Source organism: Folsomia candida, unplaced genomic scaffold (assembly GCF_002217175.1).
Source record: "Folsomia candida strain VU population unplaced genomic scaffold, ASM221717v1 Fcan01_Sc016, whole genome shotgun sequence".
Classification (NCBI taxonomy): Eukaryota; Metazoa; Arthropoda; class Collembola; order Entomobryomorpha; family Isotomidae; genus Folsomia; species Folsomia candida.
The window spans coordinates 1,941,367-1,965,669 of NW_019091208.1; the positions used below are offsets into that span (position 1 = coordinate 1,941,367).

The 24,303-nt window shown below is 36.2% G+C and overlaps 2 long non-coding RNA genes across 4 annotated transcripts; both read right to left on the reverse strand.

Moving 5' to 3' along the window:
• Positions 1-363: 363 nt before the first annotated feature.
• LOC118437864 lies at positions 364-843 on the reverse strand. Its single transcript, XR_004836431.1, has 2 exons — positions 678-843; positions 364-601 (listed from the first exon to the last, which is right to left on the reverse strand). It is a non-coding gene; the product is annotated as an uncharacterized LOC118437864 (long non-coding RNA).
• Positions 844-1,003: 160 nt separating this feature from the next.
• LOC118437821 lies at positions 1,004-23,233 on the reverse strand. 3 transcript variants are annotated; one of them, XR_004836385.1, is made up of 5 exons: positions 23,096-23,233; positions 20,579-20,723; positions 20,091-20,180; positions 19,864-20,009; positions 1,004-1,072 (listed from the first exon to the last, which is right to left on the reverse strand). It is a non-coding gene; the product is annotated as an uncharacterized LOC118437821 (long non-coding RNA). The 3 variants fall into 3 exon arrangements; XR_004836386.1 differs by lacking the exon at positions 1,004-1,072 and having other exon boundaries at positions 19,781-20,009; positions 20,638-20,723; XR_004836384.1 differs by lacking the exon at positions 1,004-1,072 and having other exon boundaries at positions 19,781-20,009.
• Positions 23,234-24,303: the final 1,070 nt, after the last annotated feature.

The window sequence follows — 24,303 nt, forward strand, 5'->3', positions numbered from 1 at the left end:
AATATTAGATTGCTCTTGCAAATACAAGGTACGAATGGATATTGAAAATTTGCTTGAAGAAAGGCCAACCTTTGTTTATCTTAGTGTTGCTTGGCGACGTAGACCAAGACGTGTAACGCAAATACTTTAAAATCACCTTACGTGTTTTAGACTTTTAGTTTTAAGCCAGATATATGTAGGTAATAGTATTTATGCAGGGTTCGGCTTACTCCCATAATATGGGTTTTTATGCCGCCAAATAGTTACGCGCCGCCGCCGCCGCGGATAAATTTGATTTCCTATTCCTACAACATTGAAGTGCCTCGCTGCGCCGCCGAAATTTGTGTGAAAAAATGCATTAAAGTGATCTATATAAATATGGAATAAAGTCAGAGAAATAATTTATTTCCTTAGGAAAGACAACTTATTATTAAACTCAACAGGTGTTAAACTCACTTAAAATCTTCAAAAATAGAGCAAAAAAATAGTCGGCGTTCACCTCTGGTTGACAGTCTGCTCCTATAATGTGTAAATGATTTCAATGCATTTCTTATAGGAGCAAACAGGCTACGGGCTGCACCGATAGTTTGGAGGGGATTGCAATGCATTTCTTATGATATTCCTGGAGAGAGAAATATATAAAATCATTTGAGTGTCTCAAATTACCCCACTTGCAAAGTAAATCCTAAAATTCTTACTTCACGCATCAAGTTTCACCAGCTGAGGAGTATCTATTGCATACGTGGAATAGAGTTCGACGAATGTTTTGACAAAGTTGATGCACTTTTTGGAACCCCCCAAACACAGTAATACGAAATGTGTGTTATAAGAACATGTGAAGCATGTAAATAAAAATTCATAACTTAGTTGAGAGAAGCTAAAAAAGACAAAAAAAGAAGCTATAAAATGTAAAAATGAAAATGCTCAGGATGATTTGAAAAGGGCAATCAACAAAAAACTAAAGGCTTGAATTAAAAATACTCAAGGTAACTGAAAACTAACCTTTCAGGTCAAACATTCTTACCTTTGTCCTTTATGGCATTTTTGGAAAATAGGAACGGCATCCCTCCACAATCCTTCTGGGCTGCATCTACTAAAAAGTTGAAATATTTAAAACTTGTGGAATTAACTAGATCAAAAAACCCGTGGAATAATGAATCCTCCTACTGTAAGACGTATTCTTACAATGCGATGGTGTGAAGTGTAACCCTCCGATTTGGCTGAAATTTTAAAATTAGGTGGTCCAAGCCAATACAACTAACGTTTCTTCAGGCAGTTTGTGCGATGGTGAGAGTTACTCAAAATATTTGAGGTCAAAGTTCAAAAAACGGCCAATTTTTTTCAGGCGGAATGAGAAAACTCCACTTCCATTCTCTTCCCCTCGCTTTGATTTGCACTCCGAAAAGTAATTAATTTCAACAATTTTAAATTTAATTTTTTATAGAAAAATATTAATTATTCATTGCACATGTGACAATCTGATTATTTTCATAAAAGTCCACAGAACAATACGATAAATTGCACCAGCTGAATTTGATGAATATGGGATTGCCACAATTCAGGTCGCAACTAATATTTTTTTGAGGATTTTGATTTCGAAAATTGTCCCTGAAGATGATACAAGTGTGTATTGAAAGCTAGGAATAAATATATCTGCATTTTTAAAACAACCATGTCGTCCGATAAATCCAATACAAATATTTTTTTCTCCAAAACAAACTTCGCTTACATTTTTAAACTCGGGCTTTTCGGTATCACCCCATAATCCGCTCGAGTACCAACAATATCGAATCATTGGAACAAACACAGGAGCACTTAAAATATTAGTATATAATTGGATATTAGAATAACCAACGCTTTCGAAATGGAAAGCAAGTTCGTTTTTCCATGTTTATTTGCCGTTGGCGAATTTATAATATAAATTAACTTTTATGTAAAATAAGAAGAGATATCTAGAAATAAGTAAAAATCTCACTTATTTAGCTATGAATTAAATTAAGTATGTATGCATAATGCGTATTAATTGCTTTTTAAGCTATAATTAATAATGTTTATTTTTTATTATTTTGAATCAAAGCTTGTGCTTGTGCATGAAGGCGTATGCGTGAGCGAGACACCTGAATAAAATCAAAGCGGGGGGAAGAGAATGGAAGTGGGGTTTTCTCACTCCGCCTGAAAATAATCGGCCGTTTTTGAACTTTGACCTCAAATATTTTGAGTAACTCTCACCATCGCACAAACTGCCTGAAGAAACGTTAGTTGTATTGGCTTGGACCACCTAATTTTAAAATTTCAGCCAAATCGGAGGGTTACACTTCACACCATCGCATTGTTAGTACGACGTGGTGTTTTAGGAGCAACCAGGATCCTATATACTACTGTTCCCTTTCATACGTTAGTCTTGCGGCATGGATTTCATGTACATAAAAACACTTTGTTAAATGAATTGCCAAGTTGGGAAGTTGTACAAAATGCTGCTATAACTCCATATAGGCTGTCGATTAACGACGTCGCGTGTTTTAAGAAAAACAAATCAGGTAAGTACCTACATATATGTGTTATTTAACTACATGTATTTAAATACAGGATGGTTCCATAATCCTTATATTATTTTTTATTTTTCTACATGAATTTCCATCATATTGCTATTTTCAACAAACTGTCGGAAATACGATGGGATAGGTACATATGTGACAAACATTTTTTGGGATTCACATCCTGAGAAAGATTTGCACGCAGAATCGAATATATGAGAACAATTTTACAGGTTGAAAATAATGGTGTATCTATATTATAATTTCGAAAAGTCCGTCCCGTGAACTTTTCTGTGACATTCCTGCGTTCTGATTGGTTGCCAGCTTTCTGGCTCCACCAATCACAGCACGACTATAATTATGGTTACGATTTGAGTTACAACATCTGATACAACATCCGGTACAACATCTGGTACAACATTTGGTTCAACAATTGGTACAACATTTGGTACAACAATTGGTACAACAATTGGTACAACAATTGGTACAACAATTGGTACAACATCTGGTAAAACAATTGCTACAACATCTGGTACAACATCTGGTACAAAAATTGCTACAACATCTGGTACAACAAATACTGATAAGCGTTGTCTGGATACTATTTGCTAGATAAAGATAACAGCTCCGTAGAAAGCCGGCAACCAATCACAATGCAGGATTGTTTTTGAAGGTTGAACGGGACTTTTGGTAGTTTTACTACATTTAGATGTATGTTTACTCTCGAATTATTTCGATACAGACTAATGCATCCCTCCCCTTATTTAATGCTTTCATCTAATGCTTTGTTTGTTGACTCAAAACTATAATTGTGGACCGTCTTTAAGACAGGCTTATAGGCTAGTACAAAATAAAAGGAATTATGGCCCATCCAGTCTAAAGGAAAAATCTCAATCATCCAAACCAGAAAATATCCATATTTGATAGCTTTCCCAGAAGAGTTTTAAAATTATGTGACGATAATTGCATAAAGAGTTGTAGTTTGGTCACTAATCTTCTGATTGGAAATCATTACACTATATCTTAGATAACATCGAGAATAAAATATTTACAGGAAAAGTAACAAATACTACAAATAAGTCGACCGAAAGTAATTGCGTTGCGTAATCACTTATGTACGTTGGAATACAGAGGGTGTTTACAGATTTTGTGGAAAGACAATTTTATGGGTAAACTGCGAACCCTTTATCCGTTTTGGCGCCAAATTTCGAATACACAATCCCCAAGATCACGGTCACACATGTACCAAGTTTCAAATTTCTATCTTCAAAAATGAGCGCAAAAAGTAACCTCAAAGTGGAGGAATCGATGAAAGGGGTTTCCAAACAACAGACATTTTTTATCTCTTCCATTGAAAAGGATTTGTTCTAGGCATCCAAGCCCAAAAAAATCCATCAGAGTGGTGTCAGATTACTTAATGTGTACCCCGGAAAAAGATATCGAGGTCATTCCGGGGTTTGCCTTTACATCTTGGGGGTCCGGTTGGGTAAATACGGTCGTATATGAAAATGTCGCGTCGTGATGGATGCAAACCTTGTCAGGCTCCCCAAATTGCTTCTTTGCAATTTTGACCTCCAACAACTTATGTAAAACACTGTCCATAAAGTACTTCGAGTTTATTTTTGCATTAGACCCAACAGGTATCAATGTTCGCACCAGAGCTCCACGCCGTTGCAAAATCGGCGGCGGCGGCGTGAGTGGTGAAAACCGTCGGCGGCGGCGGCGCGCCGTTTGGGAGCTCGGCGGCGGCGCGCCGATATTTCTGCCTCTGTTTATCAGTCAGTGATCATATCTGACCTCTTTATTCAGCTTTCTCTGACAGAGTCATGTATTTCGCGTACTAATTTTAATCGGTTCAACGAAAAAATAAGCCGACCCATATTTTTTGAATTTATGTTAATTCGCAATGTTAATTCAAGTTTTCTAGAATTTCAAAAATATTTCTCGACTGGAGCCATTGGCTAATTTTTCATAAAATGAAATTTTTCTAATCGATAGTTTAAAAAAACCGCAGGACTTAGCAAATTATAAAATTCTCAAAAAACAGCAACGGTAATTTCGAAAAGTCTAGTATTTATGTACTCAATTTGTATGTACCCAAAATGTACATATTTTAAAATATCCGTTATCGATTCTTTAAATGGAGTGAAAATTTGATCTCCAATTAAGATTGCGTATCGGGAAAAAAATATTCATTTTCCCAATGTCAATCACAAATGAAACCGTTAAAACCAAAATCTCGACATTTTTGATCGTTTTTTCTTGTTTTAATTGTTTGAAGTATCTTTTTCTCGGCGGCGCGCCGATGGATTTTCTCGGCGGCGGCGGCGTGTCAAATCCGGTCGGCGTCGGCGGCGCGCCGGCGTAAAATCGGCGGCGTGGAGCTCTGGTTCGCACTCCACGGTCCGTCATTGCACCTGCCACCAGGAATCAGTCAGACAACTTTTCCTTCTTTTCAGACCCATGCTTTGAAATCTGCTTTCGGTCGGTTTTGCAGCAAATTATTTTTGTGCTGTTGAAGTTTTGAAGGCAGCAGAGTGTCTCGTCCAATGTGACGACGAATTCGGAATTTTTATTCCCAACATGACCTTCAAACAGCCTCCGACTGTTAGTTTTTTTGTTTCCCAGATGGGTAAATTTAAGTGCGCGGACTTTCGCCTTCCTCTGCAAGGCTTTTTTAAAATTGTGCTATACAATACGATTAACGTGTCCGGGAGACACCTGGGATTGCATTGTGACCTGTCTTTTGGTTGCAGGATTCTGATTGCCATCGTGGCGATCAATGTTCTTCAGGGTGGCAGAATTCATCGTTTTGAGGGGTATGCATTTCGTCGCATACGTTGGTCGGATGAAACTAGTTACTGGCGTTTTCTTACAAAATTGATACAATTATATGTGGGGGACACGATAAGATGGGTTCCAAATTTTTGGATTATCGTTTGGGCACTTTTCGCGGCCAAATTAGCTTCGGAAACCGCTTTTAAGGTTCGCCCACTTTCGGGTAACTTTTAGGGGCCATCTTTGAAGATGGAAATTTGAAACTTTGGGCAGGTGTGGTCGTGACCTTCGAGATTGTGTGTGCCAAATTTGGTGCAAATTGGATTACGCGTTCAAAAGTAATAGATGTAATTGTCTTTCCACAAAATCTGTAAACATCCTGTATTATTGATATCTGGATGAATACGTACATAAATGAAATTACGACGAAGTTCCTGAGCGAGAATTCGCATTTTCTTCGCTCGCAAAGAAAGTTTCATGAGGGAAATGGGTTGCAGATTCCATCACTATTTTTTATTAATTATTACGACGTTTGACTTCATTTCTTACTTCGCCCCATGTATCTATTAAGTATAGGATGAAGAATGAAAACAGTGAGAAATCGTTTTATGCACAGTCACTCTTCCGAAACGGATGAACCTTTTACTTATTTTTATTCAAATCACATGAAATTCATTTTCATTAATAACCATCATTCTCTATCATGATCAGGCACATGAATGAAAGTGAACAGATGTGAGTTCAGAGGCCAGGGGTCCTCAGTATTTAGGCTCCACCCGTACAAAACATGACAAATTTAATAAAACATTCATTTTACTTAACAAAGAATTAAGTGGATTTATGTACGTTTCGCTTATGCCTGGAAGTAAATGTCAAATTATCAAATGAATTATTTACGAACTATCATTTGAAATGACATAACATGTAGCTAGTAGCTAATTACCAGAGTGCGGATATGCACACTTAGAAACTTGGTATTGAAAAAAACTTAACGGTATTGATACGTGACTCTACCGCATTAGTATTAAACGGTTATACCATATTAGTATAGGACCGATATTGAAATTATACCTCATGGTAATAATTTTAATACTAATTGGTACTAAATTTTTTACCACGTAGTATTAATTCAATACCGGATCAATACCACGCGGTAGAGTCACGTATCAATACCAACGGTTATTGATTTTTTTCAGAGTGTTTTCGTACATATATGTACGTAAATTTTGCAAAATATGTATGCAATATATACATACGTAGTTAAAAAACATGAAAATATGCACATAAAAAAATTGTTTCAACTTAAATTTTCCACTATATTTATGAAATATAATTTTGAGGAAACTGTAATTTCTGAATGAAGAAAAATATTTGTACATTAAAAGCTTCGAAATATCTGCTAAAATATTTATATTTAGAGAAATACTCGAAATATGCAGGAAAATATGTACGAAAAATCCTCAAAATATGTATGAGAATACTCGATATGTACGAAAACCCTAAAATATGCTAAATATGGAAAACTATGGTTGAATTTTTGCGATGGTGCTTAGATATGATAAAAATATAGGTATACGAAGTTTTAGCACGATTTGATTTTGCATGAAAAAGCTATAAATACATCAGGGTTCGGAAAACCCCAGGGTTTTAATCAAAAATTATAAAACCCATGGGTTTTAATGGGTTTTACCGTGCTAATTGGGTTTTATTTGGGTTATAATGGGTTTTATTGGGTTTTATTGGGTTTAAATGGGTGTTATTGGGTTTTATTAGTTTTAAGTAGTAACTTAACAAAAATAATTCTGAATTTGTATCTATCCGGAAATTATTTTTGTTTTATAACACTTGAAATCTGTGATGCCAAAGGATTGAGTCGATTGTTGATTTTTTCCGAATTTAGAATAGTAATGAAATAAACTGCTTTAGAATGGATCGAGATAACGTCTTCTAACGTATAGGAGATGTATTTAACTTTTAGAATGCAGTTTTAAGGTAAAACTAAATTAAAACCCAATAAAACCCATTAGAACCCAAATAAAACCCACTTAACATGGTATAACCCAGTGGGTTTTATTCATTTACAACCCATTAAAACCCATTAAAACCCAATAAAACCCAACCCATGAAAACCCAGGTCGGAATACCCTGAAATACATACATATCCGCTTTCTGCTTATTACGTAGAAATCTTACTATTACATCAGCAGAAGGGAAATGACAAATTTACTTAAAATTTTACGATTATCTAAAGACACATATTTATATTATTAAGAAATATTTAATTAGAACTCGTATTTTATTTACCAATTCAATACTAATAGTGCTCAATGTGTATTCCTTGGATGAGCTAATAAAGACAATTATTAAGTAGCTTCAGCTACGTTATGCGAAGACTTTGTCCGTCTGTCAGCAGGATACCAAGAGAACGGATTCAGATAACCGAAATCGGTTTTCGCCATCATACATGGGGGAGGATCCTATCAACTTTTAGGGGCAACCGGACCACTCACCGGCGCCAGGGGGTGTGGTCGGGGCAAAATGAGATTTTTAGTGTAATTTAATCAATGGATCAAATACACGGAAATTTTGTGTTCCCGGGTTATGCCACACCCCCTGGGCACCTGAGGGTGTGGTTGGGGCAAAATGAGATTTTCGCTGAAACTGAATCTATACATGGAATACAGCGACATGAAGTGTTCCCGTGATGTCGTGGGAGTGGTTGGCGTGAAGTGAGTCTGAAGCTACTTCCGTATGTGCGTTTACGACGGTTTATTTATGTACGTTTGAATGGATAATATTATTTATAACAATACATACGTCCCTTAACCACTTTCTAAAACGCTAACAACAGCGTTATCGTATTATCCACAATATACTTGATCACCAAGGACTTTAACCCCCTCCTAATCACGCCAAACGGTCCCACCTGAATATTCAAGGGTCTCATCGACTTCCAAACTTTCCTCTGAGCTTTCAATAAATCACAACAATTCCTCTTCTGTCGCAAAAAAGTATTCGCATACTCCCAACAATTCGCGGCATGAGGGACTAACAGCACCAGGAAAAATGTCGCCAAAACCCATGTGATGGGATTAATCAAATAAGGCAACACCGCCATCTTACCGTACATCCTAATCGTCCCATAATACGTCAACACGATCACCCCACTACCAAAAAAAATTAGTGGGGGGGCCTCAAACGAGCAGAAATTCTGATTCGTGTACTTATTCCAGATGAAAAGTTCCCTATACAACTTTATTTCCTTAAACCCTCCCAAAATTCGGCGGATTCTCGCCGCTCTACTCAAATCGCTGAGCACATCGTTTATCGAACAAATTCCCAACAAGGTCACGATGAAGAGGGCATTCGACGATTTCGCGATTTCAAGAAGAGCAATAAGAAATATTACCAAGCGGACTAAAATTAGCGAAATCTTTCCCACCACTCCGTACTCATCCTGGTTACCGAACAGTTCGCTGAGTGGATCAACTCCGACGTAAATGGCGATCGGTCCCGTAACAAAGAGGATTATGTAGGTCCCAATCAGCATAAGGAGCATTCCTGCTTCAACTATGGCGTATTTATTTCGCTGGAAATCCTTGATTCGGGTAACTTCTGAAATTTAAGGTGTTTAAAGAAATGATTTTTGGCAACGGAAATGAAAGCAAACTGACCCTATACTCTAAGAAACCCGGTAGCTAAGTTATTACCAGGCGGAGTACATGTCTATGTGACTCTACCGCATGGTGATTAATTAATTATTGAGTAGTAGACATTTTGTTACCAAACCGGTATCAACCCCGGTCGCGAAATTTGAAAATATTACCAGTTGGTAACTAATTTTCTACCATTCAACAATAAATTAATTACCATGCGGTAGAGTCACATACATAGATACTCCGCCTGGTAATAACTTAGTTACCGGGTTTCTTAGAGTGTACCAAATTCACTCGACACCGAAATTTAGCTACACTTAAATCAATCACACCACTTACCACGTGCTTTCTCCTGGAATTTGACAATGTTGTTAAGAATGCACGATGCCACGACGGGTGTCCAACAGATTACGTAATTCATCGCACCCACCGCAGCGGACAAGAAGGCTGACAGTAATTGCAAATAGGTCCGCAGAATTTGAGTCGTGTCAGTTTCACCAGGTTCGGTTGAGCGTTTGCTCGAAAGTTTCCGAGCCAGCATTCCAAAGCAGAGTAGAGCGTGAAGGGCGAAGCATAACGTGCACATTACGAGGAAACATTGTCTCTTTTTTGGAACTGGGGAACATAGAAGAAGTTTCCTGGCTGGAACGATTACTTTGTAATTCATCAACCGTAATTTACTCCCGTACAGGTGTACGAATAGATTGAGCAGTTTCCACATTCCCAGCGTAGCCATGGTTTTTTTGTAGAATATTACATTCTTAATAATTTACCGATGAAATTATTCGCGAATGTATTATTATTTGGTAATGATTACGTAGACGTTTTTTTTATTTTGTTACATTGTTACATATATAGAACTTTGGTCAGATTTGAAGCAGATTGTAACACCGTGTCACACAGAATTTTGTTGTATTTATTAGCATGTTAAATTAGGACAGGTACGGCGGCTTTAAGAAGGTTATTTGCTATGACGAGGTTTGTATTTTTATGCTGCTCAAGTAGAGCCTTTAACCAGTACTAATTCGAAATACTAGCTTCGTGGATTAATACGTTTTTATGTAGAATTTAAAACCCCTTGATCTCTACCTTTCGGCATTTTTGAATTATTCAGTAGTCAAACTCAAACTTTAAAAGTGGAACGTGAAATTTATGCTACAGCCGAATACTAGACAGATAAATAATGAAGCAATGGGCAAATGTACATAAAACGTATACCTTAATAAATCAGTTATTCATGGCGACATCGATCGGGCGATTTCTTTTATGCCTTCTTAAAAAAAACTTCTTTTTACTCATAATTGGCATGACTTTATTTATTTCCCTTTTAAGTTTTAGCTGATTAGAATATCGTATATTAACCTCTTCTGGGGCACGAATCATGTCCCCGCGTTTCCATATACATAGTAGGACCATAAGTTCCCGCATAAGCATTTCTTGTGATAAATCACAAAGTATTAGAGCTATCTGTTCGAAATTTTTATGGATGAACAAGGCACTAATATTGTTTAGAAATCATAACTTCTTTTTCAAAATTTCCTCCACGGGCTTCTACACAAGACAAAAGTCGTGGCGGAAACTGCTCGATCGCGGCACGGTTTTCATGGGAAAAGTGTTCTACACTTTTCCCCAGGAGAAAAATTAAAAAATGACCAGATATTTGCTCCACGGAAGCTTGGCATCCACTTAGGTGTGCAGAAGTCAATAAGAAGTCATTGTCATGGCGCGAATGGGAGCAACTTGCTTGGAGAAATTAAAATCTCTGATTTTTACCGCAAATAGTACAAGTTCGAGGCAAAAATTATTTTCAGAGTGTTCTAGAGCAAATAATTAAAAACCTAAACCATGAAGTCCCCGAAAACCAACATTGGAAATTTCAACAAGACTCTGCTCCTGCGCATGGTGAAAAATTGTCCAAAACTGGCTTCAGACGGATTTTCTCGACTTTTTTGTTCCCAAGAACGGTCCTCAGCATTTGCAGACCTCAATCCCCTAAATTATGACTGGTGGTGAAAATTATAGATACAACTATGTTTCTAAATCGCACACAAGTGTGGAAGCCCTTAGGTCAAACCAACAGAAGATCTGGTCGCTTTTCCCATGAAAGCCGTGCGTGCCGCGATCGAGCAGTTTCCGCCACGACTTTTGTCTTGTGCAGAAGCCCGTGGAGGAAATTTTGAAAAAGAAGTTATGATTTCTAAACAATATTAGTGCCTTGCTTATCCATAAATATTTCTAGCCAATAGCTCTAATACTTTGTGATTTATCACAAGAAATGCTTGTGCGGGAACTTATGGTCCTACTAGGTACACTCTAAATAATTTGTGGACAAATTATACCACTCGCGGTGGTATATTTAGTAAACAATAGCTGTTTTTGCGTAAATATTATGGGGACGAGAGTAACATATCCATTTACTAAACACAGAGCTGGGATAATCCTGATTAAGGATTATGGATTTTAATCCCGGATTGTGGATTATTAATCCATAATCCCTAATCCGGCAATGTAAGTTTTTTTGTAGATTAATCCCAATCCATAATCCCGATTTTTCTGGAATTAGAATTAATCCGGGAATAATCCCATTTGATTTCATTAATCCATAGTCGTGATTACGGATTACTAATCCTGATTAATCCCAATCATGATTACTAATCATGATTACGTATTCATGATTAATTCTCAATCTGGATTACTCAGTTCAATTCCCATAGTTCCATTCATCCCACAGTGTAGCTTGAAGTCTCAAGTTCTCACAATGTTGTTCTGTCAGCTACCATTTGAAGAATCAACAAGTTCTCGCTGCCCTGTGCTACATACATATATCAATTGAAACTGGCGTCATTTTTATGTGAAACCACGTAGTTGAAATTTTTTGCGCTAGATATAGTGAAAATCATTAATCACCAAATTAATCCGGATTATTAATCCATAATCCATAATCCCGAAATTTTCAGAATTTATGGATTAATCCGGATTAATCCTGACATGAATTAATCTCACGAAAATAATTTAATCACAATCCACATTGTTTTATCGTTAATCCATAATCCTTAATCCACCCTCAAAAACCAATAATCACCCAGCTCTGACTAAACACAGGTGACGTCGTTATTTTCAAGGATTGAGCATTTTTATTATCTGAATGCAAGATTTGTCTTTTTAAGGTTTAATATTTTAAATAACGATTTTAAGTTTGATTGGCATACGAATTTTTGACTCCTTTCTCGTTGGTGAAAAAAATCATTACACAAAAACAAAGCACAATTATCTATATGTAGTACCTCCGCTGGTAACAACTTATCTCCAAATTGTTTAGAATGCAAGAAGTACAAAATGTCTACGTGACTTAATTCACAAAATTTATTTTATTTATTTTGCTTAAAAAAATACTTACATATGTACATATGTATTACACATATTTATTTGGGACATACACAAATTATTATTCCAAATAAAATATCAGGATATAATATATAGGATCAAGATATTGTTTAACACAGTTTCACATGTGTAAATATGCACACATTTAGACAAAGTTCTACCAATGACAAATATTTTTTTAACTACACATTGCCAGGTTATTGATAGATATATATTTTGTTAATATATCAACGTCATATTAGACGTCACATTTTGTAAGATTCATACATAAACCCTCAACCCTTTAACCTTAATGCGTAGCGTAAAGAGTCTTTACTAAAGACTAATGATAAAAATGATTATCCGATAGGATTTCTCTACATATTTTATTTTATTTATTTCCGTTAAGTGTGATATGTACGAGTTTCAAATAAAATTACATATTTATTTATGAAACCATACATAATTTACTAAACGCATACATAAATATTAAAGTATCTACTACATTATAAACAGTGTGTGCAAAAAGGCAGCCTTTTTGCTTTTTCTACATGCCTTTTTGCCTTTTTGCTCAATTTTTGACGATTGAATCCGATTTATTGTCGTTTATAACGTATTAAAGAAATTCCAGAATATGCAATATCGTCGGACTAACTCTAAAACCACGTAAGTGCATTCGCTTCTTAATTCTAAATCCACCTAAGTGCAGTCAATAGTTAATTCTAAATCCACCTAAGTGCACAAGAAAAACGGGGAAAAAGACCTAACTGCAATTCCAAAATTATACAGAGTTTATTAATTATGCAAATCATACTATGAGCTCTAATATGAAAGTTTTTGCCAGATATGAGGCTAGTGCTGCGAAAACGTTCGAAATTTAAAAACCACAGGTTCAGGGGGTGTGGTTCTTGCGCCTAAATTAAGCTTAATATAGACTATCTAGCATGCAATATGTCTTTTTTCAACCAAAAGAACCCCAATGAAATATTCGAAATTTAAAACCACACTCTCAATGGGTGTGGTTCTTGGTCGCTAAATTAAGTTTCATAAATTCATGGAATATCATATTTAATTGTACTGACAAAGTATAAATCGGATTAGAAACATTCGTAAAATTAAATAGCATGCTTCTGGGCACACCCAATAAAGATTTTGTTTCACAGTTTTTAATATCCTGAACCGTTCATCTAATTCAGATAGAAAAAAGATAGATTATATGGTTGATAGTCTTTATTAAGCTTAATTTAGGCGCCGAGAACCACACCCCCTGAGGGAGTGAATTTTTAATTTATCCCGTTTTTAGAATTTCCTTATGGGACTGATAAAAAAGATAGGTTACCAGCCAGGTCTTTTTTAAGTTTAAAATAGGCGCAAGAACCACACCCCCTGAACCTGTGGTTTTTAAATTTCGAACGTTTTCGCAGCACTAGCCTCATATCTGGCAAAAACTTTCATATTAGAGCTCATAGTATGATTTGCATAATTAATAAACTCTGTATAATTTTGGAATTGCAGTTAGGTCTTTTTCCCCGTTTTTCTTGTGCACTTAGGTGGATTTAGAATTAACTATTGACTGCACTTAGGTGGATTTAGAATTAACTATTGACTGCACTTAGGTGGATTTAGAATTAACTACTTACTGCACATAGGTGGATTTCGAATTAAGAAGCGAATGCACTTACGTGGTTTTAGAGTTAGTCCGACGAATATGTTTTTTTTAATTGTCTTGGAGGATTCTGACTTTCATCAATACTTCAAATTAGTTGAATACTTTTCTCTAGATATCTTCAGCGTTGTTTCTACATACATCGCCATCAGCTTAATTAATCAAATTTTGACTCTAAAGCTCATATTTGCGAAAAGTATAAAATATGCAATGAATAACTTTCACTTTAATTTTATCACGGAGTTTTCGTCTCATCTCGCCCCAAATAAGCAAAAGGGCAAAAAGGCAAAACGGCACAGCTTCTTCTGGGGCAAAAAGGCAAAGAGGCAGGGAAAAAAGCACTGCCTGCCTTTATGCTCTGCACACACTGATTATAAATATATATATTCACTTATTGTCCTATTTGTTACTGTATGGGAAAAGTTTGCCACTTCCTCATCCTCAATACAGTTATTAAAAATTAAACCGTCATACTGTTGGCGAGTATGAAAATGCTCGTCCACATGAATACATAATTTCTCCGCAAAAGAGAGGTGATTCGAAAAAGAGTTGGCCGGAAGCCAGGTCTATTGCATAAAAAGAAGAAAACACGTCCAGAAATAGGATCGGAGAGAGATCCGAATACAACATGTCCTCTCTCCGACTACAAGTCCTCTTCGTTGGATAGGTTATTTAGGTTAGTTAGTTAGTATACGTTAAGATAGTTTTTAAGGGTGAATGATGGAATAAATGAGATTAGAACTAGAAACAATGTTGTGCAATATCAATCATTCAGGGAGATATAACCCCAATTTTTTGACTTTCTCCGACTACAGGGTGTGCATAAAGTTTCCACATCTTCAGTGACAATTACTTTCCAACTTTATAGAGTCGCTTCTCAACTGGTGCTACTTTTCGTGGGAATTTTTAATCTGACAAAATAGTGCCGCCTTGACCTATTGTCAACCATCCTAAGCACCAGGCAGCGGATTCAGGACAACATTTGGACGGCACATCTCACACAAATAGGCGGAGAGATTTTAGGCCCACCCTTTAATCATCATCACACCTTTAAAATGGACCACGACAACGCAGTTAAAATATCTTCACAATAGACAGTAGAAATAACGAAAAGTAAAATTAAAAAAGTTTTCATTGTTAACTAAATTTATGCAAATGAAATGAAGAAAATTGTATCTCTGTTAAAACTCAATACACCACTATTTGGCTGTACCAGTAGAAAAATGTATGTGAAAGAAACGCCTCATAAATTTGCGGTTAAATGATGATCTTGTCTCCAACCAAAATATGATAGGTCAGCAGTAATGCGAAACCATGTGTATTTTATCCTAGTCTTATTACATCATTTGTATGAAATTCTTAAATTCGTAAATTCTTCTCTTTTTTATAACATTTACACATGTTATAAAAATTTGTAACACCATTACCATACCATCGATTGCTTCGTCGAGGATGACGAAGTTTTAAAGTTTGGGAGTGTTGTGGGAGCATGAAAATGCTCTTTTGAAAACAACCTTTTGAAATAACCCAATCCTATTACCGTCTAGCATTGGATAAATGTACCTCTAACAATGGAGGTCTCCCAGCGTACGCTCTCCGATTTGGACACAACTAGTGTCAATCGATCACAAATATAATTAGTATGAAATTTGCAAATGGCACTATCTCCCAATGCGAAAGTTTGGCGGATATATTTGCATAAAAAGAGAAGAAAACGCACTCCAAGGCTGACAAAGTTTTCAATTTCCAAATTTCCTGCGCATTTTTCCCGCTTTGGATGCAAATATCTCCGCCAAACTTGCGCATTGGGAGATACATAGTGCCATTCGCAAATTTCATACTAATTAAATTTGAAATCGATTCACACTGGTTTGGTCCAAATCTGTTAGCATACGTTGGGAGACCTCCATTGTAAGTCGAAGTTTGTCCTCGATATACGAAGAATAATTTATATGCAGATAACTTACCTATACGCAAAAGAATTCACAGTATAGTCACGGTGAACCTAACAAAACCAATGGACCAAACAAAGAAGAAGAGATCCAGACCACCACCGGATCAAGATAAGTAGGTTAGTTCAACAACTTAGGCAAGTATAAATGAATAAAGTTTTCAGTAATTAGGATAAGAATTGCAAAAGAATGAACATTGTTTCATAAGAGAGAGTTATCATAATACCAAAATATAACTCTCCCGGCTTGACCCGACAAATGCCTGCCCTAGGGCTTCCCCCCAGGATTTAGCCTCCAAGGTTTATGATTAGACAGATGCAGATTTCAAGGTAATCTTTTAACATTACGAACAATTTATGGCTATGTTTCCGGCTCAGGAAAATAAAACATATAATGAGCTCCACGAATCTTTGTTGGGCCAAATGCAACGCACCCTTTGCGGGCGACAAAATGCGAATCCTAATTGGACCACATATTCAGAAAGCCTATCTGAACCCATATCAGAATTTGCATCAACCGATTGTTCTGCATCAACCTGACAACCCGCAACCCAAATTACTCTAGCAAGAGGAATATATTTTCTTTTCAAAAAAGGTATGAATCTGCCAGGTTACATGATACATATATGTAACGGTCAAATTGTACGCGGCCAAAACGTCGAGAATGTAATACTTAATTTGCAACGATGTATGTGTAATACGTGTAATTTATCATGGGAAAGGACCCATCCACAAGTTCCTATGAAATGAATGCGTTTCTGGTTCTTTCCAAGGGACCATTGCTAAGATTTTTCAACCGTGTACCGTACAATAGTTGGCACTTGAGCAACATATGTATCTAGCTAGAAAATTTATCTGCCAAGTCGCATTGTCCAGAAAAACGTGATTGGCGTATCTTCGCAATAAGTATTAGAAATAACAAAAATTATAATCAAAACAAATTTCATTGTAAACCTAATTCAAATTACAAATTATGTCTGAAAACACAAAAGGACCCAGTCCATCGGATCCAGATTATTATCTTCTCTAAAATAGGTTAAGAATAGGCTATCATAGGTTAAGTTATTTATTTGTAATCAAAGAACATATGAACGGAAAGGAATAAATGTAGCTTTGGAAGTAGAAATATAAGTGTGGCGAAAAAGCGGAACATTTCATTATTACCAAAATAATACCCAAAAATCCCCGAAACACACCCCATGCTTTTACTCATGTCAATCAATATGAATTACATAAGTATAAATCCCAATACCACTGGAAGAACAGTTAAGAGAAACTTAAGTAATTGTCCGGAAGAAGAGAAAATTAGGGCAAAGAGAAGGGCCAAGTTGTCGGAACCACGACAACTCAACCCTTGGCACACATGAAAGGATTCCACTTATTGTTGCAAAAATGGAGCCGGAGTGCCAGGACAGCATCTTTGGATAAAGGTTTGCAAAAATATTTACTTGGTGTAACTGTATAATACGGAAAACGCCCCAAAGTCGTATCCCGGGAAGACTAACCAATATTCATTTCTCCTCTTATTAACAACTTTTCCCCTGGACTCACATGAATCGAATATGTACTTATGTATTAAGGCCACACTTCAGAGCTTGGATAATCGGCATTTATAATTCCTCATTTGCGTTTTCTAAAATTAACATTACCATATTTAGCCTTTTGGCAATCCACTCTTAATATAGGTACCTAACTTTTAACCCTATTTCTAAATTTGTTTAAGTTTACAAAATTTCGTCATATCCTTCGTCTTTTGGCATGACTCCAGTTTTAAGTACCTACTATTTATTTTGGTCCTGGAGGCTCCATTTAAAATTTTCTAACCATTACCATTTTTGGCTTGTTGGCGCACCCACTAATATTTAGGTCTCTAACCCTTTTACACCCTGGTTTATTCGAGCAAAATTCACCATTTGGGATGTTAACCACATCCCCACTTTCAGTAATGGCGTTTATACATCAACAATTCGACCTGTATAGACAAAATTGTGTCCCGTCAAAAGCTTTAGAGGCAAAATCCTCAAAAAATAGAATCGAAACATAACTGGGCCATTATGCAACCAATCGAACGTGTAACATGGAGGCTCAATTTTACGTCGAACCTTTCCGTGTGATAGCTTTAACTAAGACTTTTTAGTGTGTGTGTACCATTTTGGGTACTGATAGGTTTCATAATCAAATCAGTTACATATTTACTGTTGGACTGAGGATAAAGTTTACCCTACCGAATACCGTACGGTAGTTTAATTGTGCTGCAAATTCGAGTGTAGAACTGAGCTGATGTTTGTATAATTAAGTAGACTTGTGAATAGGGGGCGCTACCATGTATACGTGAATTGTCGCCTTTCGCCATAACCCGTTAATTACGTCACTTTAAAAGAACAGTTACATATCATAGAAAAAAGATTGGAGGAGCATAATATAACGATGGTTATCCCCACGGAACAACGATTCTCACATTATCATCATGAGTTAACTAGATGCTCTTTCAATCAGACACAAGGTCTAATAGAAATTCAGCTTGATATACCAATTAAGCATATGCATGAAAAGATTGCTGAAATCTTTATTCTGCCATTTTATCATAAAACGTCTCCAGGAATCGCACAAATTTGCCATGTTAAACATAGTCACGATTTTTTAATAATCAAAACCCAAATTCCGTTCGGCAGACACAAGTCTTTGTAAAATCTTAAATTTTTTCACTGACTTCTCATGCTACTGAATATACCGGGTGTGTTAAGGCTGTGTTAGCCCCTTAAGGCACACGATTTGATGACCTGGCTTGTCGGTTCATCAAACAAATCCAGCAGAATATCTTGCATTTAAGCTTGGCTGGCCTAACTCATATTATCGATTACCTATTACTCAACCACCCGCCTCTTCTGTAATTGCTTGTAAAAAAGATCTAAGATTTAGCCACTTTCCAAACTCCAAAACTCAACATTCCTAGTCGGTGGAGCAAAATTAACGTCGCTGAAATTGTATAAGTCAACAATTACCATAAGAACTTATACCGCAGGGTATAAATTACAACGAGATGCAAGATGAACATGTATAGAAGGATTAAACCCCTTCAACCGCAACAGAAATGGTGGACCGAAAATCATCCTCACCCTCTTACCATCGCGCATAAATACATCAAATTGTAAAATCCAATTCTGCCACTACCCTTGGCATAATTTCAACCCTATCCTCACAAAGGAAAAATCTAACCGCAAATATCTGTATGTCATGCAATATCGTAAATACGTTTAGCTTTCCTTTCTCTATGGAAAATCATAATCCGAGCATCAGCTAAGATCCGACAAAAAGACAAGACACTTTTAAAATTGAAAATCGATCAATACGCACGCAGGATGCGGTCTGAGACGTACATACACGTACTTTTCCGACGCATTTACGACGTTATACATATATTCAAATATTAATATACATATGTATGTATGTACATGTAAATATGTAGGGGAAAATGTGTATATGTATGTATACAATATGTACTAATAGGTTAGTACTTCTTTCTGACAAATGTGCATATCCTTTTTATGAATTAAACTCCAATTCGCATCTCGCGATATCATCACATGGAGTACATTAGCCGAATTATTTTATTATTTGACACCACTTATTTTTATTTTGGCGTAAAAATCATACGAAATTGAATAATTTAAACGCCAAAACTAAGATGAGTGGTGTCAAATAATAAAATAATTCGGCTCATTCGGCTAATGTACTCCATGTGATGATATCACGAGATGTGAAACGGAGTTTACGATGCGCAAGCCACATATATACTTATGTACATACATGAATAAATAAGTATGTCAAGATAAATACATACATATGCACGAGGTAACAAAATATGTCAACCTATTTATGTAAAGATAATGTCTATCCTCTAAATACTTAAATATCGGCACATCTAAATATATTTACTTATGAATAATCTTAACTGAAGATGTAATTCTTGTCCTGCGGCGATAATGTCATTGTTGTCCCAACGCGAAGAGTAAATTCTTTTCCTATAGCGAAAAATAAATTCACCATTGGTCGATATCGCCCTCGTTTCCTTTCTTGACGATCTAAAAATATATATCTTCCTGAATAATAAAATTCCTGCAATAAATAATTTATCAAAAATTTTAATTTTGAAACTTTCATACTTAAGAATGACATCGTTTAGAATAACGTCTCTACATTTGCTTTGAATTTTCAGTCTGTCCGTTAAGAGAAGGTGATTAGTTGACCTGCCTCTACGTATGTGAAAAAAAACAATGTGGGTATTCACGTCAACTTCGTAAAAGACGTCGCTTCGCAACATATCTTCGCAACTTGATGTTTGCGAAGAGTTGCGATGCGACAACCAATCAGATTGCTTCATTTTTTAAGAAACATGCGAAGCAACAGAGCATCTATTATCGTCGTAAACTATTTTTCACAAACTCGTCGTCAAGTGAAATTTTAATTTCTCCTCAATTTTGGAAATGTTGCCAGACAACCTTACACTTGTCCGTCGAATGAATTATTTTTTGCAAATCAATTTACGCATTTTCATGTAAAATTAAGTCGTTCACGACACCGATTTTGCAAACACCGCAAAGTTGCGAAGATGTGTTGCGAAGCGACGTTTTTTAGTGACGTGAATACCCACAATGTCAATAAAAACACGGATAATGGAAAACGCAAGCATTGGAATATAAATTTTGGAACCTTTTCTTGTTTTTTTTTTTAATTCCGAAGCAACGTTTCAGCTTGTCCTTGGTCTTGTTTCTTCCACCACTTTTCACTCTTGGCAACTAGAAAATGATACAAATATTAAAATTTGGCTTAATTTTTGCGTAAATTATTACGCTTCAAATTTATTTATACATATATATAAACTCACAACAATTGTTGCAAATTTAGCAAAATCTTGACAAATTAGCGAGATTTTTGAAATAAATTATGGGATTTTTGTTGAGGATTATATTTATGCAAATAAGAATGTTTTTTTAACAGCTTAAATACTTATTTAGGAAGAAGGACTTTAACGTGAGCACCCCAATTGTTAAAAGAGGGTGGATTGTTTTGTAAATATGTGCCAAAATCGCTAAAATATGAGTTTCATATTTGCAAGATATGTCCGAAAACTCCAACAAATTCAAATCTAATAATCTCGATTTTTTGTACTTGGGAAATTCATCTCACATTGTCGAAATATTTACAATAAATAAATGAATTTAAATCATCTTTCGATATTTAAAATATTGAAATTGTTATTTCTGGATATTTAGGATATTTAAATTATTATTCTTGATGTGAAAAAGATGTACGCATTTTTTCCAAAAGTATCAAAATATTTAAAATATTTACATGTCTAAAAAAACCTAGAAATATGAATTGATCCATATTTAAAAATTTTTGGAAATTTGTGTAACTTTTGAGTTAGGGAACACACGCACAAAATTAATTATCGAATTAAATATTTGCGATTAAATACAAAGCCACCCTCATATATGACCTTAATTTTGCCTCTCTATGTATGTAAATAATTAAAGTTATTATTAGTACTTTTATATATGAAGTTTATTTTTTTCCGAAATCTAACAATGCTGGTCTTTTACCTAGTACCCGCTAAAGTTCTGTTATAAGATTTCTCGGGTAAATTAAGCAGGCAAACCAATTTTTTGGAAAGTTGTACTATTTTTTATTGAAATCTCCATGCAATTATCCATCAGAAACCATGTTTCGAAAACTTTTGTGACCCATGGTGCCAAAATGATAGATCAGCGAACATGGCCTATTTCAATTTTTCAGCAACATTTTAGTGAACATAAAAAATCGACATTTTTAAATTGTTCAGTAAAAATCGGAATTGATTGCAAGATGGTCGACCGCACCATAAAATGATGCAGTGACACTGGGAGTGTCGACGACCGCAAAAGAAGTGGAACGGAACAGCCAAAAAGGTCACCAAAATTACCCAAGGCGCGTAAAACTGGATTCGTCCGAATCTATGCCGAAGCCTAAGAAAATTTCCCTCACAAGTGAATGTATGAAGTAAAACCATGTCCCAGGCCCATAAACTGGACCCTGGACTTATGCCTTCAAGACAAGAGGAGAAACACTTCCTAACTACACGCCAAGTAAAAACAGACCCTTCAGAACCCGATCACGCGGTACGCGTTTGAATAGTGGAAACGGATATTTTCAACAAATGAGCCAAACTTTATGGGTGAGCCCAAATAAAATAGCAAAAATACCGTTTCTACACCCCACCAGTCTAGACTATTCGTAAAAATTTCAAAAATGTTCATCTTATCTACCATCCTGGTTTTATGATTTTTTTATTGGACATAAGTTGGACTGGGTCTAAAAATAGAATTTGCTTTCTCTGGGGGTGAAATTTCGTATCAAAAATTATTTTTTTCAGTTTTCAAGCGAATTATGAAACCCGTGAACCACAACGTCTTCAAAAACAGCGACGTGACATTCAAGCAGGGCTCCGGTCCTGCTCATGTAGCCAAGATGGTAATTGGGTGGTTGAAATCCCAAATTTCTGACTCCATTTCAGATCAAGAAAAATATTCACTGTCGCCGAAGTTTAGGCTTCTGAACTATGATATATTTTCCAAACTGTAGCTATGTGTGTGTGCTAGACTCCACATACGTTTGAAATCCATAAAAAATTCAACGGCCTAGAAATCAGGCCAATCTCTCCAGGAACGCTTGCGTACTCCGATCGCTTGGTGTATACCAAGACTCCTGGCTCGTGTCGCTCTAAAAGATTGACATTTTGAAAAGTGAATAGTGTTTCTTATACGAAATTTCATTGGCTTTTCAGTAATGCACTTATTTTTTCGAAATTCAATAAACTGGGTTCGCTACAAATGAGTTTTTCTTATAACAGTTCTTTTGCGGGTACTGGGTACGTGTAAAACTTAGATCCCCATGGGAAGAGTTGTTTTCGAATTTTTTAATTTGAGCTATAATTCGAAAAAATTAGGGAATTTTTAAAAACCGAGGTTTGGCTAGAAAAATGTTTACAATTCGCGCCTCGTACTCAAATTAGAAATATGAAAAATGCAAAAATACGCGTAGGCGTAAAATACGAGTCAATTTCATGCAAAATCCTTGTTCTCGTTGTACATATACTAATTAATTAATCTAGTAAACAAAACTTACTTACTTTCTCCCGTTCAATCAAACTTATTGTTTACACAAGTTTGTAGGAAGCGAATTTTTTGGAAAATACTCCCCCCCCTCCCCTCCCCCAATACAGTACAAATTCCACAAGGGGGATTCACACTTTCAAAATACTTTGAAATGCTATTTTGGACTCGAACCAACTGAGAAGTAACGAGTCCAAAAATCAGTGTACGACTGTTCCAAACCACACAGCATTTATTAAGTAGCTTCAGCTACTTTATGTGAAGACTTTGTCTGTCTGTCTGTCTGTCTGTCTGTCTGTCTGTCTGTCTGTCTGTCTGTCAGCAGGATATCAGGAGAACGGATCGAGATAATCGAAATCGGTTTTCGCCATCATACATAGGACCCCAGGGGGAGGATCCTATCAACTTTTGTGGGCAACCGGACCACACCCCCTTTGGCGACAGGGGGTGTGGTCGGGGCAAAATGAGATTTTTAGTGCAATTTAATCTATAGGTGAAATAGAGTAAAATTATGTGTTCCGGAGTTGTGCCACACCCCCTCGGCGCCAGGGGGTGTGGTTGGGGCAAAATGAGATTTTTAGTGCAATTTAATCTATGGGTAAAATTAGGTGAAATTGAGTGAAATTAAATGAAATTAAGTGAAATTAAGTGAAATTGAGTGTTTCCCCGATTTTGCCGCACCCCTTCGGCGCCAGCGGGTGTGGTTGGGGCAAAATGAGATTTTTAGTGCAATTTAATCTATAGGTGAAATAGAGTAAAATTATGTGTTCCGGAGTTGTGCCACACCCCCTAGGCGCCAGGGGTGTGGTTGGGGCAAAATGAGATTTTTATAAAAAATTAATCTATAGATGAAATAGAGTGAAATTAAGTGTTCCCGAGTTGTTCCACACCCCCTCGTCGCCAGGGGGTGTGGTCGGGGCAAAATGAGATTTTTACAAAAAATTAATCTATAGGTGAAATAGAGTGAAATTAAGTGTTCCCGAGTTGTGGTGGGACTGTTTGGGGTGAAGTACGTCTGAAGCTACTTCCGTATGCGCGTTTGCGACGGTTTATTTACATCTTTTTCCGTTCTATTTTTATCTCTCCCCCATCCCCACTTTTCATTTTACCCGAATTTTACATTCGTACGTATGCACATGTGGTCTTGGAGATTTTCAACTTACCTACAATCGCATTGCATTGCAGGGGGGAAGTTTATTTTAACCCGTGTTTTTTTCATTCATGT